General features: G+C 46.3%; 1 long non-coding RNA gene across 3 annotated transcripts; it reads right to left on the reverse strand.

Moving 5' to 3' along the window:
• Positions 1-203: 203 nt before the first annotated feature.
• Positions 204-14,666, reverse strand: LOC128911805 (uncharacterized). 3 transcript variants are annotated; one of them, XR_008467176.1, is made up of 4 exons: positions 14,558-14,666; positions 12,436-12,889; positions 7,044-12,331; positions 204-4,613 (listed from the first exon to the last, which is right to left on the reverse strand). It is a non-coding gene; the product is annotated as an uncharacterized LOC128911805 (long non-coding RNA). The 3 variants fall into 3 exon arrangements; XR_008467177.1 differs by having other exon boundaries at positions 7,044-11,945; positions 12,243-12,889; XR_008467175.1 differs by having other exon boundaries at positions 7,044-12,889.
• Between the last annotated feature and the right edge of the window lie 9,683 nt (positions 14,667-24,349).

Genomic DNA, 24,349 nt, shown 5'->3' on the forward strand with positions numbered 1-24,349 from the left:
AGCTCTCCCACTCCGACCACGACAGCTCGATTCAGCCGATGGTGCAGCTACTCTGCAGCAGGGGAAGCGTGTCACTGTGAGAGCCCGAACCCTCTGCTGTGCTTCTGGAGCTGCCATGCTATGGAGGGAAAAAGGAAAGGGCAAGTAACATGAATTCCCCAATTAAAAATCACTGAACAGCAACACTGGAACTCAAAGTCAGACTTTATTTTCAGCTTTAACACCAAAAAGCCACTTGGATGCAGCCCTTCTGCGTTGCTGCTGGTGTTACTGCATCTCACGGAGGGCAGACCTTGTCAGCCGTTTCACCGGCTCTCTCCTTTCATCTCACAGCCCCCTTACCTTCACACACGACTGGAAAAAGACTGTATCAGCCAGAAAGCATGGGCTGTGCTGCCCTGGTACCTACGGGTAGCATTCAATAACAGGTGCTGCAAGCACAGGGCTGCTCCTGCCCTGACCCTCGTGCCAGAAGCCTGTCAAGCAGCTGCTGTGTCTAAGCTGTACCCTGCTTAACAGAGCACGGTGCCTGCCTCTTTCCTCTTCTCTGCCTCTGGGAGCTCATATTTCTCACCTCCCACTGTAACACTTATCAGAAAGTATATCCTTCACCTCTAGCCTCAGCGTCCCCTTCCCCAGGCTGGGAAGTCACTGATGGTGGGGGTGGAGGGTGGCAGCTTGTTCTCAGCTCATCAATCTATCACAAACCCCTGCAGCAGCCTAGCTGGCTCCAACCCTCATTTATTTTAAAGCACGGAGGATGTTTGTGTTTGATCGGATATGCTGGATAAATGATTTCAAGCCGTGGATTTCATTTCATCACGAATCACAGACATGAGTTGAAATCTTGTTCATGAAGTTGGCAGCTGAACTTCGATTGATCTCCCTGGCAAGGTGGAACACTAGTCACCCTGAAATAAATAATAATATAAATTAAATCAAAGAGGGGCACAGGAAGGTGATATGCAAGAAGACATCATTCATATAATCCTTAGCTTTACTCCTGGCCTGTGTATTGACATATGAAAGGGATATTTGCTTTCCTGTTTTACTAGTAGCTGTGAAACAGAAACACGTCATTAAGCAGTCTCACAATCCCAGCTAAGATAAACCCCAGAAGCTTCTAAACCAGCCCCAAGATTCTCTTATAACTTATCAGGCCTTTCAGCATAGCTAATAGCTTTGACGTCCCTACGGATAAGGGACATCTCTGGGAACAGAGATGTCTGCCTACCTCCTGCAGAAACCCTTCCAGTGAGGCTCCCACCATCCCGCTGGAAATGGCACTGCAGGGCTCGGGGCTGGTGGCGCAGCTCTCTACCTTCAGCATCGTTCACTTCCTTTTTTACTCCATGTCAGCAGAGGAGATGACCCGGAGTCCCTTTCCAAGGACATGAAGGGTCCCCCCTCCAAACCGATAAATCATTCAGGAGCTCATTGTGGAGCTCCTCCCGGGAACCAGGAGAAGCAACAGAGCCATTTCATTTCTTACTCCTTTTTCTTAAATGCTACTAGTTGTGCAGTAGGAGCTATATATGAACACTTGGCCCTTTTTTCACAAAGACCCCGAATCCCAAAGTCAGACTAGAGAAATCAGTTATTAAAGCATCTCTCTGCACCTCTACTGTCCGCAAGCAGGGTAGACTGACAGTTTTTCAGTGTCCTGCATTAAATGGGCTGGTGAGTTCTCAGCCCAGCCCTGCAGTATAGCATCCTCTTTGAACAAAGCCCCTAAATGACATATAACATCACCAAGGAAGGAGAGGAGAGAAGGGAAAAAGAAAGTGGAGGTAAATGGGCAACAGGAGGAATAGAGAAGACAGCACAGCAAAGCAAGATCATGACTGGTGCTTATTAGTAGTGCAGTGATACACATCTGCATTTCACAGCTTGTAGTCTGTGCCCTGGAGCTGCTCTAAAGGCCCTTTCCTGCTGCCGTACCATGATGGGCCGTGTCCTTCCCTGTGCACAATGGGGTCAGGAGGGAGCTTTTAAAGAAAAGCTGCTCAGTATTAACTATAACGCCCGTGCTCAGCAGGGCAGCGTGGGCATCACCTCCCTGTCTTAATGAGGAATGGCCTCAGCCTTGCGACCTCCACAAAGATGCACTTGCCCGCATCTCTCCATGGCACCTCACTGGCCTCCAGAGCCTAATTCCTGAAATTAGGTACTAGGGCAGAGGTTTTTGGTTTCTAAAACAGACAATGCTCTGGAGAATGGCCAGAGGCTGTGGGTACACCCAGCGAGGGTGGGGAAATCTGGGGGGAAGCTTTCTGCCTACAGGGAGAGCAGAATGCGTGAGAGCAGGTCTACAGCACTCAGCTGGAGCAAAATTACCAGCAGATCATCAGCTCGATAGCAGGATTTAGTGCAGGAAGGGCCAGGCCAGGTGAGTCACCGGGCTGCTGCTACCAGTCGCTGGGGCTGCTGATATCTGTGATATCTCAGTGAGCGCGGAGTGGGGATTGGCAGGGAGATCGCCAGGTTAGTTATGGAGATGGGCACCCTCGAAGGTCAGCAGCTGCTGCCTGTGTCTGTGCCCCTTCACAGCACCAGATGCTGGGGAGGACAGAGCACCAGCACCTGAGACCTGCCAGCTTTTGCCACTTGTTACTCACATGGGCTTCACATTCTTCCCCCAGGAACTGGATGAGGAAGCAGGTTTTGCTCCACCGTGAGTTCCTCCTCCAGAGTGCACACAATGAGCTGAACTGTGCCCAACCCCAGCATGACAACGGCTGAACTTTGCACATTGAGCCATGGTCAAGCACCAGGGACCCAAGCCTGTGGCTAAGCTTCTGGGAAAGGCCAGATCAAGACTCTATAAGAACTAAAGCAGAGGGACATCCCCCTCCCCCAGAAAAAACAAAAAAACCAAAAAACAAAAAACAACCAAACAACAAAAAAACAAAAATACAAACAAACACCCACCACCACCAAACAAAACATCCCAAAACAAGAAACAGTCACTCTGGTCATCTTCAAGACCACTAGGCCCTGGTAGGACAAGTGGGTCTGGGTTATGTTGCCTTCAGCTCCATCACTTGGCACAGCAGATGAATGAGCTCAAATACTTGCTCATTACTTCGTTACTTGCATATCCAGGGCTCCGCTCACCCCATCGTAGCATCAATGATAGCATCACCAGCTATCATTTCGAGGCAGTGGTATCTTACCCTTTCTCTGTGCATGGGGGGGGGACGGGCTCCCAAACAGTCAAGCTCGGTCTATTAATCAGGGATCACATCGCACCAGAGGGCGTGGAGAGGCCCTTGACACCAAAATGTTTTGACAATCAAACAAACATCCCCAAATGACTCTAGGCATCAAGCACAGCTGATGCACGGGTAGCCAAAGCAGCTTTGAACTGTCTAGCCAGGCAGCCACATAACAGAGAGCTCAGCAAATCCTTCCTGAGAAGCTGGGTGAACTCCTGGGTTACTGCTACACATGAAGCCAGCTGTCCCGTCTGCACATCCAGCACCACCTATGCCGGCTACTCTGATGGTAACTCCAGTCTATGCAAGCAGAAACCCTGGTGCTGGCCAGTGCTGCTACCTGTGAGGTTTTAAGGAATGACACCCACCCTATCATAGAAGCATAGAATCGCCTAGGTTGGAAGGGACCTTTCAGATCATCCAGTCCAACCATCAACCTAACTCTGACAAAAACCATCACTAATTTAAACTATATCTCTAAGCAATATGTCTACCCATTGTTTAAATACCTCCAGGGATGGTCCCTCAACCACTTCACTGGGCAGCTTGTTCCAATGCTTAATAACTCTTTCACTGTAAAAATTTTTCCCTAATAGCCAGTCTAAACCTCCCCTGGTGCAACCTGATGCCATTTCGTCTTATCCTATCACCTGTTATTTGAGAGAAGAGATCCACCCCCACCTCTCTACACCCTCCTTTCAGGTAGTTGCAGAGAGCGATGAGGTCTCCCCTCAGCCTCCTTTTCCCCAGGCTGAACACTATCCCAGCTCCCTCAGCCGTTCCTCATAAGACTTGTGCTCCAGACCCCTCACCATCTTCATTGCCCTTCTCTGGACATGCTCCAGCACCTCAATGACTTTTTTGTGGTGAGGGCCCCAGTAAATAGAGGGCACAGTAAAGCCGTCGCCCTCTGCGTGCCCTTCCAAACAGCCAGCATCGGACCCACCAAGCCTTCCTCACCGCAAAGAGAAACACAGATTGCAGATACCTGCTGCTAAACTGTATCTGCAAGCATGAGGCTCCATGGCCTCCCCACTGTAGCCACTAAGGGATGGAGAGTTCAGGTTCTCTGGGTAACACTGTTGCAGCTCCCATTTAAGAGCAGAGAGTCACTTCCCTTGCTTTGCAGTCAGGCTCCCTGCCCCACAAACGCAAACTAAGCCCAAACACATCATCCACCCATTGGTGGGGCTCCCCCCTTCCCTTTGCTCCAGGTGGAGGTGGTAACTGGATGGGAAGAGGCGGTCCTTGGCCTGAAAAATCTTAAGATATTGCAATTGGGTGTGCAGGGGCTGCAGCTGGACTAGATTAGGGTAGAGTGGGCTAACTGGAGGGATTTTTGCTGGGTTTCTCGGAGCACTGTGTTAACCACAAATCGTGAAGCAGCAAGAAGACCTAAAAAAAAAAAAAAAAAAAAAAAATCACATTTCACATCTGACACGCTTTCTCACAGAGCAGGTCCCCCCCAAAAAACAGAAAAAGTCCCATGAGGTCAAAAGAGAAATTAAAAGTAATTGTCAGGGTCTGAGGTTCTACAGCACACAGGGTACTGAAATGACTCACCCTGCCATAGTCGAGCTACCAGATTTCCTGTTTGCTCTGCCCCAATCTTTGGGTGTTTTTCAGCAAATGGAACTGTGAATTAAACTCCTACACTAGAAAACAGCTGATGGCAATGGAGGTGGGGTAATTTCATGAGGTAACTGTGACACACCAACATGAAAAGACTTGTGATCCAGTTTTGGTTTAGATTTGGAGACTAAAGTTCACCTCAGTCCTTATTTTTGTCCAAATGGCTTATTCAGCTCAAGAACATATTTTGCATCCCTATTTCCCCTGCTGCACAATGGAATATGATGCCATGCACTCTGCTTGTCATAGCTCAGATCCTGTCTTACATTTCTCTAATGCCTTGCATGCTGGAAAGTCTTGGCATGTTTCACAAGCTGCTGTATACGTAGCCAGAATCAGACATGTGGCCACTTCTGGGGTGGAAGACAGCAATAACTGCATGTGCTGCACTAGGAGGAATAAGGTTCTGTCCCGGAAGAGATACTTTTGCATAGCATGTCATTAACGTCAATCTCTGAACACCCAGCAAGCTGCTAGCTACAAGTCTGGCTGCATCTGAAGGACTGGAAATATTACTGCTGGGATGTGAACCTGTAGTTTCAGGCAATCTCTTTCTGCTCAACGTGCTAGGCTGTCGGTAGCTGTTTTCATCACTTAGATACACCATAGACCAGTAATAGATAAATATCAATGTAGATCACAACCTCCCGGGAGAGGTAATGCCTTCTCAAAGGATGCCTTTGAGAAAGGATCCAAGAGCAGGTGGGAAAGGAGTTGAATTGCCAGAAAAAAGTAATCTCCTCTCTCCCACCTCCCATCACCTGCACGTCTCTCTGTTCTCCTCACTGCCCCCAAATGTGGGGTTGCAGCTGGCAGAGGAGGCAGCAATGCAAGGAGATGAGTCCTGCAGATTGGGAGGGAAAAGGCAGAGATGCGAGGCGGGCGGTCGTGGTCTGAGCTGCGGTTCTCAATGAGTTGCGTTAGCTGCAGAGATTGAGGCGTGCATGGAAGTCACGGCATGACACAGGGTCTGTCCTTCCACTGCCTTCTGCAGCCCTTAGGGTCCTGCACATCCCACCCCTGGTTGAAGAGATAGCAGTGTGACAACTCAATTGGCTATGACAATGCAAGTTTGGTGCCTGCAGCTAGCATGTCCCCGCTGAACATACTCTTTAATTCAGGCTCCCAATCCTGCTCCCACATTAGATGCCAGACTCCAGGCACCCTGCAGCTTCCATAACACCTACCTGGAGCCATTTGCCACAGCCTGCCCGCTCATCTCTGTCCCCTATCCCAAGACCCTGGGCACCAAGAGCACGTCTTTCTGGAGGTCTAAGGGAGAGACGCCAGCAAGGTTCTTGTTGAGGTACCTGCTAGTTGCCTTGCAGCACTTGGGATGGTGCCAGTGAAAAGGCAGGTGATGTTCAGCAAGTAGGAGGCTGGCCAAGGGCACCTGTGATCTAGTCCCAGTGCTGCTACCAGCTCCTTCCTCAGTTGGGTTCTAGTTTACTTCCTGCTATGATTTTTGACAGACCTACAAACTGGCTGTTCTTAGGGAAGGAGAATGAGGGCGGGGGGGAGGAAATCCTTTTCTCCATGCCAACCTTTCTTAATGTCATCCTGGAGCTAAAGAGGGGAGCAGTTCTTGTGGCCTCAAGCACTGCCTGGGGCAGTGTCTGGCAGTTGAAGAAGACCCGGTTTCCAGCCGCTCACCCAGCTGCTGCGGTGTGCGTCCTACCTCAGCCTGAATCACAGCTGCCAGCAGGAGTGCACACCCGGATCTGCAGAGGAACGCTGCCTTCAGCTGCACCCAGTGCTCAGGAAACCACAGCCCTGGTTTAGTGGTGTAGCTGTAACGTAGGTGAGTGTCTTTGGGCACACTCACAGCGGGGAGACTACAGTTATTTTTTAGAAGGCATTTGCATTTTGGTGGGGTAGAGGATATGAAGTGATTGCCTAAAAAAACAGGGTCCAGCATACTGAAAAAAATGATTGCCGCTGACACACAGTAGCCCTGAGCCAGTCAATCCATCCCTGGCTCCCAACAGCCATGCGGCCACAACAGCCTCCCAAAACAATCAATGAAATGTTCTGCCTGCAGCGCAGTAGGGTCCTGGATGCCACACAACATCTGGAGTTTACTGGATCATTAACTTATCTTCCTTGTGCATCTGTGCAGAAACAAAAGGCTGCTCAAAGAGAGAAGGGCCTCTGAATATCTCCTTACAGGTGAGATGGACAATTTGAACTCACGGGTCTGCATGCAGAGCAACTCCATATCTCACACCCTGAGCAGAGGAGACTGAGCATCCTGCATATCCGCCAGCATCTGGTCCTGCAGGTCCGTTCCATGAAGAAACACAAGCGCCTGCACAACATGGTCTCACTTGTGGCTGCTGGGCCGCACGGGGTGGGCAACATGAAGTAGATCCACTGCAGTTCTGTATCACCAGCACAGCAGGGAATTTTGATCAAGTCTATTCATCCAGCCACTGTGCAAGCCCTCCTGAAAACACAGAATGTGTATTGTATCAGTTAACAGTGGTCAGCAGCAAGCACCTATATTACTAGGCACTGTCTACTTAAAAATTCTTCCTTTTTCTCTCCAACCCTAAATCACAGTCATACTCATTGCTTTACACAGGTAAAGACTTTTGTCTTTACACCAGGGGCAAGATTTGCACTAATGTAGGAATGAGAGGTCCACTGGTGAGCACACATACCAGTCTGTCTTTACAGGATGTTGTGGCTGAACAAAGCTGAGGCCTCACCCCCACTGAAGCTGGTGTCTGGATACTGAGCTTCTAATTCAGCAGCGAAACAGAAGAAAATCAGACTCATTCCTTGCTCTGCCTGCCTCTGCCACCATGTGCCATCCTGGATGCTTCCTGTTCCTCAACAGCATCTTCCATTTTGCAACACTTACAGCATTGCCCTTCATCTTAAAAAGCAGCGTGTGGGGCAGCCAACAGCAGAGCCATTGCCTGACGTCTCACAGCCCTGTCTCTGTCTTGCGCATTTCTGGGCAGGGCCAAAAAACATCGTGGTGGGCAGCCCTGGGCTAGTCCCTATCTTCAGCCCTGCCTCTTCTCCCTCACCACATGCAAACGCGGTGCTGGTTCAGGCCAGGATGTCTGTACCAGCCTCCAACAACGTCATTTCTTCCATTGCCTGGACCTGTTGTTTTCAAAGGAGCAAAGGGCTAAGGGATATATTTGTTGATGGTGTGTATGTTGGTTACTACCAGGATTGGCAGTTTTAAGGATTTTCCACCTATCGTGTGTCCCTCCACGTTGCAGTGCACTGACCCAGACACAACACTGACAGCTGCAGGGTAAATAAATAAAAACAGAGTATTTTGATCTCGGAGGGGGAGGTGGTTTGGAGGGGAAGGGGGGGCTGGGGGTGTCAGCCAGACAGAACAGGGTGGCCACAGCTGTGATGGGAACAGATGCGGCACAGGGAGCGGGGAATAAAGTTCTGCAAATGTAAGCAATGCTGGAAAGTCTCGGAGAATGGCATGCATATTTGGAACAGGTGGGAAGTGTTTACATTGAAATAAGAAGGATGATGGCCTGAAAGAACGCTGGTCACGTTACCTGTGACCCAAACTGACCGACCGCAGCTCCCGTGGGCCCAGAACATCTCAGACCACCATTTCTCTGAATGCACGTAGGGTTCTTCCTGGTGCTCTGTGGAGCTTGTAGGTGTTTTGTCCCTCTCACGAGCTAGCTGACATTGGCTCTAAGCTAGCCTTTACCCCAGTCTAGCTTTTAGCAGGTCTCTGTAGCACCCCTGTGCAAGCCTTGGGCCAGGCGGGTACGAGACAGTATCAAGACCGGGCTCACCTGGGCCAGCAAACCTGCCAGTGCGGTCTCCAGCACAGCTGGAGCACAGCTGACAGTGCCTGAGGACAGCCATCTGGCTGACCCCAAGCAGCAGCCCTGCCATGGTTGGGTCCCAAGCTGCATACAGTGGTTTGGTGGGTTTGGCTTTTGGGGGATTTTTTTGGTGTTTTTTTTTCTTTTTTTTCTTTTTTTTTAAGTGTATCAGAAATTTCTCAACTGATGTTTAAATGATGGAACAAGTAGACTTGGACACTTTTTAAAATCTCAGAAGCAGCTCTGCTGCCAGGAGGAGCTCGGCAAGGCTCTTGGCGGGGCAGGTAACCTGTGGCTAGCTGCTGGCTGACTGAACTGGTATTTTGGTACTAAGCAGTTGTTCTGTGTGCTCTCTCTGCTGGTGGTCATTAAAGATAAGAGGTTGTGGGGCTTGTTGTAGGGATCTTTGCAATGCCGCGAAGTTATTTGCCTCCACCCTAAGGACTCATCACAACTAATGACAAGAACAAAATCCTTCTTTTCTCCTGGCACATTATATCCTTTCCATAAAACATTAAGGGCTGGATTTTTTAAGAACCCTTGAGGCACCTGTGTCACCATTTAAAATTAATGGAGGGTTGGGAACCCATCTCCCTAAGGTGCTATTGTAACCCCAGCTAAATGAGTTGAGCTGAGCCCAGCAAAGACACACAGTGGGGTGCTGGCGTAGCTGCGGGATGATTGCCTGAGTCACACCTACTTTACCCAAGAGTGTCGAGGAGACATGTCCAAGGTCATTTCATGCAGCAGTGGTGCACGGAAGAATAGAGACCAGAGGCCTCACCTCCTAAGCCTCCAGTCTGCCTCCAAGCTTCCCTTTTGCTCCTGGCTGATTGCTGCCTCATGTGACCCAGGAGAGAAGAAATCCTTCTTAACTACAGCTATTTCACCGGAGGATGCTCAAAGGCAGCTTGCAAGAAAGTTTGAGCGTTTCTAATCAAGCTGAAGGAAGGCTCACGAACACAAAGTCATGTTGAGAGACATTCTCTGCATTTATTCACACCCTAGCCCCTAGATAAAAATAGCTTTATATGTTAAGTTTAGGACCGCAGAAAGCCCAGAGGATAGCAAGGGATTATCACAAAAGGGCAGCAAGGCAGTCAAAAAGAGCCTGGGGGACATCTTGTACAATTTCCATGAAGGGAATAATTAATTCAAACTGTATACAGACAGCTCTGGGAGCGTCCACTCTAGAGATGTTCAAAGAGTCCTTTGCTGCTTTGGGCTCACTTTAAATCGAGTGTCCTAAAAAAACACTTCAGCTATGCATTTAATTTCAGCTATACAGGGTGTTTAAATGCCAAGGGATCAGGGAAAACTTTGTTATTAAAGGGCTGCAAGACTTTAATAAGGTACACGGTCATTAGAAAGTTGTTGAGTCATGAAAATATTCTCAATAATTTGAAATTAATGTTTAGTGTATGCTGTACCATAAAATGCTTAGATGTTGTGGCCATGGATACTAAAGAAAAACCTTAAGGCCATGACTACACGAGCAAGTTACCGCAAGGTAAGCTAGGGTGTAATTTTAGAGCACACCACTTACAATAAGGTAACTTCCCATTTGCCAGCTCTTGTCCTGGGACCAGAGGAGGCAGCTACGTCCTTGCTGAACATGGCCCAGGCTGCCCTTTGAGGGCTGCTGGCTGAGGGCATGCGTGTGGCTAGGTACAGCAGAACAGATAAAGTGCAATAAATCTGTGCAGTAACTGACCTTTCAGTAACTTTGTTCTCCAGCATAGATGCAAGGATGGATGGACTATGTGCAGCAGTCGATGCCATAGTCATCAGTCATGGACACAATTAGATAATCAAGAAGCTAAACGGAAAGGGATGGAACCTAATGCAGAGATTCTGCTTCATGAAAACAATAAATACAAATATTAATAAATGCTTGCAAATAATAATGTTTGGGCACCAGTTTCCCTATACTAGCGGCTCTGTTGAAGAGGTAGGGAAAAATGACTAACTACCAAGAGTTTCCTTCTCTCCTCTCTCTTCCAGAAAAACACAACTATTTGAATTAAGACTGCTTCTGGTGATCTTCCCTTTCTTTTCCATCTCTGGATCCTGCCAGGCAAAATTCATCGAGTTCCACTTGTGACTTTAATAAGACCAGAATTTCTGGATGTAGCTGTTGAAAAGTGTGTTCCCGATAAATTATTTAAATCCAGGACAACAGGGCTCCTTATCCCAAATCAAAGAATCATCCCAAATCAAGGATTCAGCCCAGAGCCTGTCCTGAGCCTGCCCCATGCTAGGTGGAAAATCATTGTCTGCCTAACCCCAGTGGCTAGGGCAGCCTGCAGCCTGGAGATTTTTCTTTTCAACTCAATAATGATCATTGCAGGATTTTTCTTTCTTTCCTCCCACTCATTATTGTAATGAGGGGAGAGCTGTACGTGTATTTCCTCTCCAAATTTTGGAAACTGCTTATACCTCCTGTCGTAAAAAATGGAATGGAGCTTCACCAAGAAAGCCCTGCTACTGCTCAGATGAGCAGGAGGAAGCTTCTGAGTGCTCCAGACCCGCCCTTGGGGGCAGGTGAGCAATCCTGATATTCAAACCATCTCTACAGTCTCTTCTTCTATCCATGTTAGATAGTTATGGTGTTAGTTAGATAGTTAGATGTTATAAACCTTTAGGGAGTGAAAGAAAGAGACTGCAAAGGAAACCATGAGCCTGGTGAGTACAGCAATCAACTTCCATTGCCTCCCACCAGGTTAAGACTTCATCACGTGAGAGTGCAGCTTCCTTCAGAAACACTGACATCTGTTCGTCCTGCACATCCCTCTTGTTTCAGGTTAAGAACTAATGAACCTGTAATCCAGGCTTGTCACCTTCCCTTGTGGGCTGGCCTGTAGGTCAGGGCTGTAGGACTCTCACTGGTTCCTGAGCACCTCACCCAAAGCAAAACTGTAACCTGTTTATATCCCAAAACCCAGGATTAATTAGAGTACCTTTGCAAAACCTGGCCTATTGCTACATAAGTTTTGCAGGTGTTGCACACCACTTTGTGCCTTCTAGGTGGGGAAAGTGGGAGAAGATGAATGGGAAGAGGAAGAAAAGGGGTTTTTCCCCCCTCACATTGATTGTTTTCTTTCTTCATACTCCTACAACCCTCCTCCCCAACATGACCTTTCTGACCAAGGTTGTATTTTGGGGCCGTCACACTTTACTCTGCAGAGGAGCATGCCGTGGTGGGTGCTGCTTAGCATTCCTCGTACTCCTTGTGGAAGCAGGGGCAGGATGCAGATCCCAGCCAGCACACTGCCTGAAATTACACAGAAATTAAGCAGAAATTACGGTTCCCTTGCTAGTAAAGAATAACCCGCATTTCTACTGTTGCCCAGCTCTACAATGAAGAAATATTGTTGTGATGGAGCACAAAATACTCCAACTGTCCACCACTGCCGTGGTTGTCTGCAGGAATCTCTTTTCTTTAGGTACTCACTATATCAGTGTCTCAAGGGTTAAACTACCTGGAAGAAGGGGATTTTAGTAGAAGATCTGGAGCAGGAAACATTATCAGCAATGTTAATCTGTCACATCTTTCCTGGACTGTACATACCACGCTCCATCACTCTGGCATGTCATGGCCTGCATTGTTACAAGATGTACCGGAGCTGTAGCCAGCCATAGTTTGGCATCTCAGTGAACCTTCCGATCCAAGAAAATACGGGAAGGGAAAAACAATAATGACATTTGAAAAAAAAAAAAAACACAAACCAAAACACCAACCAACCCTACACAAACCAACTCACCTCTATAAAAGGCAACCAAAACTAACCCGAAAACTTCTAGCAAGTACTAAAATAGATTTTTTCAAATACAACTATAGAACAAATCTTTTTGAATTAAAGGCGAGCTAGACCCTTGAATGCACACCACTAATGGATGCTGAATAGGTCAAAACCTAGAGTTTTTCTTTGTTATGTTTCTCTCATATTCAGACACGTACAAAGAAAAAAAATAATATTAAAAACATTTGTTTTGCTGGTTCCCATTTCCCAGTTCTGGCAAGAACCTGGCCAGCAGCCAGGCTGTCCTGAAAACATCCCATGTTATCTGAGCTTGGAAATGCAGCAGACTCAAGCTGGACCAGTCCTTGGAGTTGACACCACCAGAGTGCCTGGAGCCCACGCCTCGGAGCAGACACAGGACTGCAGACACCAGATGAGAGGGAATGCTGTTGGCTCTATTGTTGTTGTTGAGCTCCTGGAAAGGAAAAATGCTCTGGATAGGATAAAAAAAAGTCTCAAAGGAACGGATGATCTCACTTGTCCACACACACACGCCCAGATGTACAAATATATATAATTAACTGGAAAATACTGTGTGGTACAAAGGTTTCTTCAGTTGGGTTCATCACAGTTGGGCTAGTCAAGGTTGGTACAGCCATAACAAAGAGCGCTTCCCACACATCTCCTGCTAAGAGCCCTTCTACCACATCACAGAGTTTTAGTATGCATTTATATCTGTTGATAGGCACCTCTATGCTTTTCATATACAGAAAACTAGACATGTGATGCAATTATTAAATATGTAATAGCCTATGTAGTCATCAATAGAATATATGGGCTCTGTGTGCACACATGTTCTTATACAGGCAGTTTGTTGATCCCTTTAAACCGTCGCAAGGGTGTATAAGAGGCAGGAGATGAAAGGACTATCCCATTCAAATACCATAAAGAAGACAACCCAAAAGAATAAAACCAAACACTACCGAAAACATTCTCTCCATCTTTCTCCCTGTGCAGGGAATCTGTGGTGGAACGGGGGAGAGCCATTGTAGTAGTCCGTACTATGGGATCTTCGGGTTTCTTAAGCAGCCCCATGACCACTCGGACAAAGTTGCAAAAAAGGAGCCCAAGTTACAGCCACAAATGACCAGTTTCAAAAGTGTCACAAAACGTCTTCTGTATCCCTTTCCCCATTTCCTAGACAGTGCCTCCTACGGGACACAGCAAAGAAAGTGCTCCTCAGAGCACAGCTTAGATTCTTACCAGCACGTCAAAGCAGCAAAATCATTTCCATGCATTGCTGCGATGCCATATTGCATAACAAACAAGTCGTTGGTCTATTCTGTTCCAAAACGATAGTTTTTATCTGTGACTGTTTGTTTTAAAGCACATATGCCTCCACGTGGGGCTTGGGGTTTTTTTATTGTTGGAGTGGGGGGCCAGGGGGCAGTTTGGGGGTTTGGTTTGTTTAGGAAATGCTAATAAGCATTCCCACATGCCTTCTGCTCACGCTGCAGATGAAGCTGTGTCCCTGAACACAGCTGGTGGTGCCCATCGTCTCCATCCTGGAGGTACACAGGTTCCCACATGGGCATCCCTAGCTCTGACCAGGGCATACTTAATCCTCAGGAGCCACAGTATGAGAGCAAAACCAAACCTTTTCCTTGCAACAAGGGCCCCACATCATCTCCTAACATTTTTCAAGAGCCAGAACTGTCTTAATAAAACGAAGGACCGAGAGAGAGAGAGAGAGAGAGGAGCTGTGCTACTTCTGTTTAGATACCTCCAGAAGCCGCTACATGCTTGTAGCATTAAATGGAAATAGCTCGCTACTTCCACTGCCCCGCTAGAGTAGGAGCTGGTATGTTGTTTGTCTTGCACTGAAGAAATAGGCCAGTGTTTCTCAACAGGAAGGCTCGTCTGGATACCAGACAAAAAGGGCTCAGGAACACCAGCCCTCAAATAACCTAACCACTCACTCATCCCGACCCTTCACACATTCAAGAAAACTCACCACCACAGCTGCAGATTTGCATCCAGCTTCCCCGCAAAACAGTTAACTTAATCCCTGAGCACTAATGAGGGAAGCCAAGAATGGTTATTTTTTAGGTAACAAGAACGCCCCAAACTTTACTGGCCTTACATGACTTTTAGCTTCTTGTTCCAAGCTCCAAGCTACTGAAAAGCTTGTCTGTTTTTTAAGACTCCAGGTCATTCCTTTCTCTGTGTCCAAGCTGTTCTTCCAATATCTTTTTAAATCGTGTGCTTGTTTCCAGTGAGCGGACTCCGAGCGACAGGAAAAACTCTGTAAGAGAAATTGTCTTCTTGCATATAAATCTTACTTTGAAAGGAGACGGTATTTTTGGAATTCAAGGGTTTTTTTCCCTGCAATATTTTTTGTTCTGCCACTTACAGGAACCCTGTGTCTCTGGAAGGAAAATGCTTGCTCAACTCTAACCTAAAACAAGGGGCACAAGGTAAAAATCTCCTTTCCTAAACACATTTTCTAGATGAAGGAGGTGTTTTATTTTAGTCTGTTCAGGCATTTCTTCATTTGTCTACCTCCAGGTGTGCAGGGTTTCTGGAGGGGAATGTGTCATTCCCCTGAATACAATACAGCACAAATTCTCATTTTTTGCCTCACTTTAAGGTGCCCTGTCTATGCCATGCTTCCCCTAATCGTAAATCACAAGCAATGGTACTCATGATACAGACAACTCAGAGATGCTTTGAGGTTCGGCTACACATTTTAAGAGCCTTGACCAAAACATTATTTATTACTGGTTACTTAACAACAACAACAACAACAGCAGCAACAACAACAACAACAAATGTAAGCTTGCAAGAATGAGTTAGGAGTGTCAAAGGAACAAAAGTTCTGCCCCAAAGGCTTATACTTTATACAAACATTATGGGCAGAAAGAGCACAACACAATGAGAAGCACAGAAAACGGCTTAGCATCACAGACAGTGGCCAGGTTTCAGATGTGTGCAACCATAATCACTAAAGCCAGCTCCTCACCCTTGATGACTTCTTGCATCCATCCCCTGGCCCGTGCACCACTGCTCTGACGGACTGGCTGGTAGAGTCTCTGCTGAATGCCTATGTCTGTCACCAGGGTCTGGAAGTGGCACAGAGCTGGAGAACAGCTGGCAGCCCGCTGGGCACACGCTTAAAAGTCACGTAAAACTCCCCCTCTGTGACTGATGCCTGGTGCTATGGGTTTTTCTTCACCACGGGACCCAACATCCCCCCAGCACAATAGGTTCTAGCATAGTCTTATACTTGAGCAAAGGAGATACCAAGAGATTTGAGGACTTTGTGTGTAATTGATGGTAGCTCTCAGTAGAGTCTGACATCCTAGAAAGAGGAAAGACAATCAGCACTGTTCCCAGCTGGTTGCACTAATCATTGAGGCACACCCCATATGTCTAGTTCATTATAAGACAAAGACGGAGATATAAAAATTCAAGATGGGACACTGGCTAATAGCTGGCTGTTCCATTCTCATCCCCAGAGACAGTAGAAGACCTGGACAAGGGCAGAATGATTAGATTTCTCCTCTGTTAATGCTTACATGGCCACAATCAACATAAGAATCATAGAATCATAGAATTGTTAGGGTTGGAAGGGACCTTAAAGATCATCTAGTTCCAACCCCCCTGCCATGGGCAGGGACACCTCCCACTAGATCAGGTTGCTCAGAGCCCCGTCCAGCCTGGCCTTAAAAATTTCCAGGGATGGGGCTTCCACCACCTCTCTGGGCAACCTGTTCCAGTGTCTCACCACCCTGGTGAACAGGGAGAGGGATTCAGCTTACCTTACAGTGCAGGTATCTCCATCCGACCTGAGCACTCTGGGCTCATGTCATAGCTGCTGGAGAAAAGTAGGCATATTTTTAGGGGAAATTAGCCAGGCTTGTTTGGGCTATGAGGTTAAGATGACTCAGCCCCTAGACACATCTCTTGCTCTCTGCTTGTTAGAAGGGATGTCTAGACAGCTTGGGTGTAGGCGTTGCCGTGTCCACATTTGGTGGGATGAATCCCCCTCACAGAACCACGTGCTGTGCCAAGGAGGCCCTCTGACACCACCTCAAGAAGCAGGGCAGAGTGCTACAAACAGGTAAAGGAGGTCTAGACCCCCATGGGGATTTAGTGGCCTCACTCCTGGCTGACTTGCACAGTCATGCATGGGCTGCATGCAAAAACCAGTGCCCAAACCCCAGTTCTCTTCTGCTCCCGGTGTGTTTTGGCAACTCTGCTGCTCCCTTCTTGGAGCTCTGCAGAGACAGCAAGGAGCGGCGCAGTGAGGGGGACAGGCGTTGACGAAGCTCCCAATTAACCTGCCTGATGGATGGGCTTCTCCAAGCAACCCTCAGCATCTGGATGCAAACAGGCATGCCACCCTCGCCGCCGCATGGTCTCCAGAGCAACATCTGCGGGTGTATACACAACAGGACCGTCAGGTAGCTGCTTGTGTGCCACTGAATATCATCACAAACTTTTATTCCTGGCATGGGGTGCAGAGAGATGAAAAATGACACCACCCTGCTATAATCTCTCTAATTCTCCAGTGTCATTCTCAAAAGCTATGTGTCTAGACACATATATATACAGACACACAAATACACCTCACTGTCCTTTGTCACAATACCACTCAGTTGTACCAGCACTATTTACCTTAAAATGAGTTAAGAAAGACCAAAATCTGTATCTAGCACATTCCAAGTCACCAGAATATTTATTTTGTTTTGTTCTTGCTACTCATGGTCCAATCCTAATGATGGCCATCCATAGCAAAGAGTGATACTCATCATGTTTGTCTTTGGGAGTGGGTTCAAATAGCTTGGGACTGAACAGTGGTAAGTGAATAGTTTTCATAAAAACATCTAAATGCAAACAGAAATTTGGAGTCCTATCCTGCTTCCATTTGCAGTCATCATCTTGAGCAGACAGGTCCCAGTAGTAACTCTGGAGACATCTCCAGTGAGAGAACAAGTGAGGTCTGTAAGATCCTGCAGACAAGTTGCCTGTCCCAAATGCAACAAGGACTCCAGAGAGAGGATCTAATGAACTGCCTCTCACAGTGGGCATTCACATGAAGAACTTTATTCTCTATGAACCAGATACAGTGATTTCACTGAGTGCCCTGGTGCTCTTGTCTGATGGCCTGTAGGTTGCCAGTTCTCCAGACCTTGGGAAGCACTGTTAAGCAGCTTATTTTGCTCGTGCCACATATAGAAAAGGTCAAATAGCTGCACCTCTTTTGGTAACTGGGCGTGTGATGATGACCATGAACTTAATCAAAGGACTTTTCAACCACTAGGAGCCTTCCCAAAGGCACGAAGAAAGGGCAGCCCTGGAAGTCAAGGGACAATGAATGCACTGACAAGTAGGTAGACAGGGATTTGTGCAGAAATATCTGCATGTGCATGTGTGAGGGGAAGAGACAAGACAAACTAATCCCTTTCCTTGAGGCTATGTCTTTACTGTTTCAGACTGGCACGTGTCTCCTTTGTTTTTGATAATAGAGGTAATTACATCTGAAATGTTCAACTGTAAATCCATCATGCAATTAAGGGAATTCAAACTGCACAGAACTATGGGAACATTTAAGGATGGATTATGGATACAGATTCTGAAAATCATACTCCATGTTTTCCATCACTTGACTCAAAGTCTCAGGCAGCTTACTGCTTTCCCCAGGGACTATTTGTCTTCCCACCACAAGATAAGAGAACCACACACTGATTCCACTGAGAATCACTAGTGTACTGTGGTGGAACAAAAAAACCTTTATGGTTTGGGTTTCCTTAAATTTTTTTTTGACCCTCCTTATCACTAAACAAAAGCTTGTGGCCTTTCTTAGATAATCAACAATTAAACTCTTATAAAACCACATGCCTGGATAAAGCTACTCTTACGCAACTTGGACAAAGCTTTTTTCCCACTGTAATTATTACTGAAGAAATCTATCATTATATTTTACAAGGAAGCCTAAAATGCAAAGCACTTAGTTAAAAATACAGATGGACCAGTGTATTTCCAAGTCCTCCCACCCTCTCACACGTATATTTGAAAACAATAGAGGAAAGAAAAAGAGTACTAAAAGAGGAGATTCATTCTTTCCTTATAGGATCACCAGTGACATCTTTCATGGGCCATGAAGGGGGGAGTGCCTGGGCTTACCTTACAGTTTAGTCTGCGTGGAAACCTCTCCAGTTCAATGCTGGAGCGATGGTGCTGATGAAAACGTGGGTCCAAGGCTGGGCTTAAACACAGGGTCTGGTGCCCTCTGTGCCTCTCCATTTTGTTGGCTGTCGGCCAGGCTCAGGCCCAAGGCATCAGTCTTTGCTTAGGAAGAGTGAACTTGGCCTTTCTGCTGCTGGGACAGTGCACAGCTGCACACAGCTGGCCTGAGCTGCCAGGCCAAATGAAGGGAAAGTACCATGTGCTCCCCCTTGGGAAGGGAGCTGCCATTTCAGTACTTGCTTGTAGGAAAGGAAGAAGGTGGTCTGAGCACAGCCTCAGATGTGGGCTTCACCAGCAAAACAGAGGAAGAGGTCAGTAACTAGAGATTGCTCAGAACCTTCTAGATCAACACGGTCCTTATTGCAGAGGTGAGCTGTATCTGACACCAAGAGCAGAAAAGAGGGTCATTCGCACCTCGTGAATATTTCCCGATGTGAACAGAGAGTGATTTTTTTGGGGTGATCTTTGAGTAAGGAATGCCATTACTTACACCACAGTCACTTGGGATAATATTTAGTGCCGATAGCCTTTTGCAGGGCAAGCTCAAGCAAGAAAGATCAAATCTTTGCTTCAGGGCATCCATTGACTTATAGCTGCAGAAATGCCAACAACAAAAAAAGCCAAATGCAAAATGAGTGTACAGGGGTTGACTACAAAACCATTAGGTTTGGTCAAGTTTTTTTGTTTTGTTTTACTTTGGCGTGTACTTGGGTCATATTCTACATAAGCGTAAGGGCCAGAAACAGATTTTGGATGTTGGGGCCCGGGGTTTTTTTTTGGCTTTTCTTTGGGTTTTGGGGGTTTTGTTAATGAGAACATAATTTCTTAGATAATTACAGATTATTTTTTCCAAAAGCATCACATTGCAAAATTCAGGATAAAATTATGAGAACTGGCTACATAGTAACTACTACTCCCGCTTCTGCATGCAGCATTACACAAATGTTGATTAAAAACTAGACAACTTTCTTCCACTCACCACATTTGGATTGTTAAACAACCCAAATATCTTCATATTTCGAGTATCACCCAATCTTACTTGAACTTTTAGACTGGCCTGGGTTTGTATCTTTGCTGGAATGAGCGGGACAAGCACTCCACCCCTCCTTCTAAATAGACTTAAGCTGTATCATTTAAGTTACTTGGAACAGGGTGCAGGAACCATCAGGAAAGGATTAACTGTAACAAAATCTTTGTGAGGTTAAAAACTGGACAAGCTGGCCATTTAAACTCTGTGATGGGCCATTTGCCTGTAGCAAACCAACCTTCCAAAAAAACAACCTAATTACGTGTGTCTGCCTTAAAGGTGATGCATGAGGGTTTCTGTTGTTACTGGAAGATGCCCCAATGGAAATACCTCCATAAAGCTTTTAAGAAGACACCAACTCGGACGGAGCGGACAAGCGGACTACAGACTAGGATTTAATTAGTGAGAGGCGTGAAAAGCCAGCAATCCGGCCCAGCATTCCCTGGATTTTGTCTCTGGCACAGGAAGGGTTTGCATGTTTCCCGCTTGTGGCTTCTATTTTAGCCTGTATTCGTTGTTGAGATGCTTCAACACAGCTGTGCTGGTTCATTAACTGCCCAGCATGTCACTCAGCCCAAGCAAATGGCTTTGGGGTAGTGTTTTCCAACAATTCAAGGGAAGGGTAGACCTCTGTGAGGAAAGGAAGGTGTTGGTCTAGGAGATATTTCAGAATCTCATGAGATACATTAAAAAAGAAGACCAGAGAAGAAGACTCAAGCAGGAGCAAGGCAGCTTCCCACAGCAAAAAGGATGGGAGTCAAGTGGAGATTTCAGGAATAATCCTCAGCCGCTGAAACACCGCTGAGACATCAGTGACCAACAAACCAAGATCTCCCTTTGTATTACAGCTAATAGCTCCAGTAGAGAGCCCGTAGGCTCACAAGCGAGCACTTTGTAGGCACCAAGTGTACCCCAAGAATGAGGGAAATGGATCCACAGCATCCCCACCCTCTTCTACTCATTGCATCCTGCTCTCAGGCGAGAACCATTCGCAAAATTGGAGCACACTCAAGCCTTGCCCTTGAATGCTTCGGTTAGGAAGGTGCCCTGCCCTATTCCAGAAGCTGCGTCAGAGATGTGCTGAGCCGTGCAGCTGCTAGTTGAGCGCCGTTTCCAAAGAAACTGGGTCCATATCATGCCGCAAGTGACTCATGCTGAGATCATCCCACTCAGGAAGAGAGAGAAAGAGCAGTCCCACCTCTTCCTCCGGGGTCGGCTCGCGGCATGGAGGAGCAAAGCAGGTGCTGCAAGCGGGGATGTTCGGGGCTTCCCGCTGCCTCATTTCTTGGATCCCCGTTTTGTGCTGTAGAGAGGGAGACAGGCCATAGGGAACATGCTGTCTGCCATCCCACTCTATGGCATCCATCATTAGCGACAGCCCTTGGCCACAGGCAGCATGGGAGGAATATCCCCTGCATGCAGCCCCGACACGCTGGCATGCCTCTGCTCCTCTCCCCAGGTCTTGCTGTAACCACTGTGCTGCCCCACCATAATGCAGTCTCCTTTCTCCTGCCTCACCATGGGCATTAATATAAACCCCTGTAACTGCTCGCTTCATCCTCCATATGGGTAGTCTCTGGAAGACCACTATGGGCCCAGGTAGCATAAAGGACTGTGGATATTTGGCTTTAAAGGCACGACATTAGGAAATCCACATGGCACCATGACAAGCACGAAGTCCCCGTGACTATTGCCATGCTGGTACTAACCCTATCTCAATAACCAGCCATGGGGTCAGCCATCCAAAAACATTTCCCAAGTCCTCTAAAACTAGTTTAGAAAACGCTAGTTTTATTCTAAAAACCTGATTCAGGCTCAGGCAGCTCAGCAGGAAGTGAGCACAGCAGCCCTAGAGCTGTCAGTCCAGACCCCCATTGCGGCACAGCATTGCCATGGCTAGGTCTATCATTTACGTGCTCACATCTACAACTCTAGAAGCACGGCTGCTTAAGAAAATGAGGACTCTGTAATGCAACTTCCCAATCCATCCTGTTCTGCTTGTCGCTTGCCTAGGCTTTGACCCACACCATTACAGTTCTTCCCAAATGGGTTCCCCTGGTAGTTGCCTCCCATGCACATGAACTCACACGTGTCTGCACCACGCAAGCTGCTTACGCCTGCTTTTCCAGGCAGTCATTGCTGTTCAAATTGCCCATTAGAAGCCCAGCTTGGCCCAAAAACCGAAGAGATTGACAAAAACACATTTTGCTGCTCTTCCTGCAAAACTCTTGAACTCCTGAAAGTTGAACACATGAAAGCAATCTGAGGTTAGCGTGTAATACACAAACCACATAAAAGAGGTAATTTAGCATTAGACACATGTTACCAGAAACAGGTTGAAACTAATACAGGTTTTGCATTCAGGTCATAAAATACAGCGCTTATATCATCTTGTGAGGCATCCCTACTTAGTGTGTCTTGATGGGGGAATAACTACAAGTGCTCCAATGTCCATACAAGCTGAATACAAAAAACACCCTTCTCGGCCCCCATGAGACAGATGCTCACATCAGCGGGACAGGCTCTTAATGGTGACAGACAATTCGGGAGAAAGACAGGCCAAAACTATTTTCTTCTTTTCTATTCCCATTCCAAATTTACTGAAAGGCCACACCAACGAGCTGAATCCAAGCACTTCAGTAATCCAATAATGCTGGTTTTTAGCACTGCCATAATACGCCTTAAAATCCTGATGCCAATGATCCAGTTGGAGCACTAGAAGTGAGAGTCCACACTCCCCAACGCTGCCCAGTGACTGTGCCTCTGGCATAGAGGGATGAGCACGGAGATCAGCCTCCAAGCAGTATTAAGGAAACCATGTGCGATGTCTCTTCTGATCCTGGGGGAAGCCACACACAACCTAATGTTAGCAACTTCTGTCCACAGTTGACTCCTGTAGGAGCCCCTAAAGCTCAGTCTCTCACTTTAAGCCAGAAAAAACAACAAATTCAACATATTTCAAACAAGATGGAGTTCTGAAAAGAGAGTTGTGTTGCACCTTTAAAAAGTATGTTGGCAGAGAAACCGGGTTTAATTTGAAAGTTAGTTTGTTGTGAAAGAGCTACACAGCAAAATGCTAAATCCCTTTAGAGAACAGAATGAAATAAAAGCAGATATTCCTTTTCTTAACACCACGTCAGCAAAATTCTCCTTCCTGGGCAAGAAATTTTTTCTTTTGAAAAATTATTGTGCTAGTTTGCCAACGATGCTTTTCTAAGAACAACCGCCTAAGCACCATAGCTGCTTTCTCATCCTGCCTCTCCCAACACTTCAACACTCCCTCCTGCAGCCCAAGTGGAAAATTCTTTGCCTTGGGGCCTGCAATGAAACTCATACAAGTTACTGAGAGAAAATGCTGTAATGATGTAGAACCCACTTCCCTCTTTCCTCTGTCCCCATTTTTTTTTAAAGTTCCTGACCCTGACTTTCAACTGCTGTTCCAGCTAGAGTCTGAAAAACTGATTTGATTTGAGATATTTCTGATGATGTAATTTAGACTCAAACAAACCTATCGAGGGACACTAAAAATATGAAGATCCATCAACTCAGAGTTCGGCTGAAAAAAATTCCAGAGTGACCAATGGCCTAACACCCCTTCTATTCCTAATCACGTGCTGGGCAAACACGACAATTCAACTGATTTTGTGATATGCATTCAACTTACTCAGCCTTTTAAAGAAAAACCTGAATGTAAATGTGAATATTAATCAAAACATACTATCACTGAGAATTTTTAGGACTTTCCTGTAAACTGCAATCACTAAAGACTACAGGAGAGGAGAGTCTATGTCCTATTTTTAACTCTTTATTCACCAGCCAAGAATAGCTGGAAGAATAGCTGGAAGAATAGCAAAGATATCACACGCCGACCTCAATTAAGATAGTGATTCACCCTTTGCTCTCTGAACACAAACAGAACAGTTCAGAGTTAGAAGACTAAGGGAGGAAGAATATAGGGTTCCCGAAAGGCACATTGTCCCAGAGAACAAGCACAGTCATTCATCTGATTTTCTGGAAGCCTAGAGAAATACAGGTACAAAAGATACTGGGTTTTGAAAGCCTGGAAATCCCAAGTTAACACATAACTTTACTCTGATCCTTATAAAAATGGGGCTTTCTTCAATCTAATGATACAATACATTTATCTTACCAAAAAAAAATTACAACATCCAGAAAAAACAACCTTTTTTTTTTTATTCTTCCCCACCTCATTTTTATGTTCCAGGTGAAATGCCCTTCCAGAACACCTCCAGAAAGAATGTTTGTCTTGTAAAATTTAGCACAACATATTTCAGTATTAGTTTTTGCTTAGACTGAATCCTCACAAAGTTAATTTCAACAGCAATCATTTCCTTGACTAAGGAGACCCAATATTGACAGTACATTGGAAAAAGGAAAATTTCTTTACAGTTTTGTCATTGAGTTGCTCCAGAAGTCTCCAACTGATCCAAACCAAAGGCACTTCTTTAAAGAATAGGAGAGGCCTTAAAAGATATCATTAATGATATTTCTACCGTTGATCCACAAATGTATTAAATGTAAACATCACAATCTATATTGAATATTTATAAATCACCGATAATTAAAACACTCATAGCAGTTTACAGTCATGATAGTAAATGCCTTCAGATGAACTAGGGAACTACATCTCTACCT

Source organism: Rissa tridactyla, chromosome 6, assembly GCF_028500815.1.
Source record: "Rissa tridactyla isolate bRisTri1 chromosome 6, bRisTri1.patW.cur.20221130, whole genome shotgun sequence".
NCBI classification, from domain to species: Eukaryota; Metazoa; Chordata; class Aves; order Charadriiformes; family Laridae; genus Rissa; species Rissa tridactyla.